The following is a 3,115-nucleotide window of genomic DNA, read 5'->3' on the forward strand; positions in this document are numbered from 1 at the left end:
CTGCGGTCTCGCCTCGCAGCCAATGGGCGGCCGCGCTGGCGATTTCCTCCCGCCCCTCTTAAAAAAACAGCGGCGGGGTGCACCCCGACTGAACCGTAGCAGCTCTTAGCTCCCAGAAGCAGGTGTTCACGCACAAGCGCCCCTTCTTCTTGGTTGTGCTCCTCTCTTGGTTCATTTTCTTCCTCAAGGGCTTTCCTCCAAACTGCTCCTTTTTCATGCCATTAATGAAATGTCTGTTGACTTTAAGCCATTTGCCGGGCAGTGTGTTAAGTCAAATAAGCATCTTGGCCGTTGAGAAGCTTAAACTGTAGTTCCGGAGAAAAGGCCTCTAGCATATCATATGAAACTGTAAGTAATAATATAAGGCAGTTTCCAGATGAGTTCAGATGAAAGAGAACATTTAACCCGGCGAGACCAGGGAAGACTTTATCATCCATTTCCTTAGATTATTTATTCCTATTACATTTCATATGCGGTAGACTTAGTATGCACCTCAAATTGAACATTTATTGAGCTTTCTTCAAGAAACTTTTACTTTTGTTGAGAGTAATCAGATATATTAAAAGGCAAACTGCTATTAAAAAGAAAGATGAGCCCAGCGGCGTGGCTCAGTGGCTGAGCGTCTACTGATGAACCAGGAGGTCAGGGCTCCATTCTGGTCAGGGCACATTCCCGGGTTGCGGGCTTGATCCCCCGGTAGGGGGAGTGCAGAAGGCAGCCGACCAATGATTCCCTCTCCTCATTGATGTTTCTGTCTCCTTCTCCCTCTTCCTTTCCCTCTCCCTCTCCTTCTCCCTCTCCCTCTCTCTCTCCCTTCCTCTCTGAAATCAATAAAAAAAATTCTTTAAAAAAAAGTTGAATTCCAGTTGGTAAGAATGAGGGGAGGGGTAGAAAAGAAGCTCCTCCATCCAGGTGGACATTAGAAATTGAGTCAGACCTTGAATAAATATTTATTGAATAAGAATTCATTGAGGAGAAGGGTAATCCCAGAAGCAGAAATAAACATGAGCTATTTTAATTGATATAAGCATTTAATTTTTTTTTACTGAATTTGCTTTGGCATCATTTCTTGACTTTGTATATTCTCTAATACCATGCAAATCATTCTTGATTGAAGCTTAGAGGTTACACCTCCTTACTCTTAGACCAGCCATCTTGCCGGGATTTTATAGCATGTTAGTCACTGACATAAACCTGTATGGCTTGTAAACCTGACTTTACTAGGCTATTTTAACTTAAGTCACTTAGTCTCTCTGTGTTTTACACTCTCCAATCTGGGCAGATGATAGTTTAAACCATATGAAATTGCTGATAAGTGATCATTTTTGATGTACAGAAATGGCTACTTCCCATGGTTTCATCTAATATAGCTTTGACCACATTGGGTAGGTATGAGGAATTAATGAGAGAACTTATGAAAAGCCCTTAGTACAGTGCTTGGCTGATTGTAAACGCTCAGTAACTGAGAACTCCTATTATTATTTTTAAATGTATTTTTATTGATTTCAAAGAGGAAAGGAGAGGGAGAGAGAGATCAGCTGCCTCCTGCACGCCTCACACTAGGGATTGAGCCTGCAACCCAGGCATGTACCTTGACTGGGAATTGAACTGTGACCTCCTGGTTCTTAGGTTCATAGGTCGACACTCAACCAGTGAGCCACCGCAGCTGGGCAAGAACGCCTATTATTAATGCCCCTGCTCTTTCCCCCTTACAGTCCAGTTTTCACAACATTGATAAATTTATGACATGAATTTACAGCAGCACTGTTATTTTTTTAAAAAATATTACATATGTAAAATCATTTACTCTTCACAGCAACTCAGATAGATAAATTTTCAAATTTTGTTAAAAATCTCACTATTAACTGTTGGGAACCCAATCAAAACCTAGATTATTCACCTTCAAACTTCTCACTCTTCCCTACTGCAATTTACTCTTTGACACAAAAGTGCGTTTGTTGTGGTGATTTTAATTTTTGAATGTGTGTGTGCATGATTTGTATGCTTTTTATGCCTGTATAGCTTTTTTTTTCTATATATTATATTTAATTATACCCTTGTCAAGGCACCATAGTTTTGGGAGAGGGAAACTTAATCTCGTATTTTCCATGCTCCCCTTTAAAACCACTTTCCTCACTTGGCTTGTAAGACACTGCATTAATTTTCTCAAAATAGTTGTTCCCAGAACATTAAAAAAAAAAATTACAATGTACTCTTGGAAGCCCAACAGGGGCTAATGAGCTGTAATGTTTCTATTACAGCAGACAGTGAAAAGGTCTTATGGTCTAATTGTCATAGGAAGGTCTCATTGTTGCAGGAAGTGATCACATTTTCATTCATTGTTTTACTTTATACCAGAACAAACAACATTTGAGAATAAATAGTCATTTTACCTTATTAAGGGACCACCTGGTATATTTTATTCTTAAGGTAAAATGGATTTAAATTCTCAAATTTTCCTGAAATTAGTGTAATTGCTATTTGTGTTACCATATTCAGGAACCACTAATTGGGTCATGGCCACTCTAGAAATGAGGGTTTTTAAAAGAACTTCTTTAGGATTTTTCTAAAAACGCAAGTTCTTTGGAAATAGTGCAATTGCCACTGTATTTGTCATAAGATTTGGAGAAACAGAACTTGGTTTGTGCCGGGAGCCGGTCCATCCTTGCTGCTTGACACAGTCGCTGCAGAGAAGAAACGTCTGCACAGCATATGTTTCAAGGGACCTGGCGTATATAGCATACTGTTCTTAATATGTTTGCTCCCCTTAGCGCTATCTGTTTTAACCAAGGTCACCTCTCTGAGAAAGGTTGTTTCCCCAGGTAGGGATTTTTCCCTGAAGTTAGGGAGGAGATAAAACCCCTTAACTAAGTGCCAGGCGGGTAGTTAATCACTTTAACTACAAACAATCACGCTTAAGCTACATAATCTTTACTCCCTGGAATGGAGATAAGAAACACCCTAACCTTTGGAATAGAAATTGATAGGATTAAAATCAACTGGTATAAATACAGATGTAACAAGACAATAAACATCAGATCCTAACCAGAACTTGGCTGGAGATCCTGGCTAGAGGTCCTGACTAGGCTGCTGATCAACTGAAGGCTGTCTCCGT

The sequence above is a fragment of the Myotis brandtii genome, unplaced genomic scaffold (genome assembly GCF_000412655.1).
Source record: "Myotis brandtii unplaced genomic scaffold, ASM41265v1 scaffold58, whole genome shotgun sequence".
In the NCBI taxonomy this organism is placed as follows: domain Eukaryota; kingdom Metazoa; phylum Chordata; class Mammalia; order Chiroptera; family Vespertilionidae; genus Myotis; species Myotis brandtii.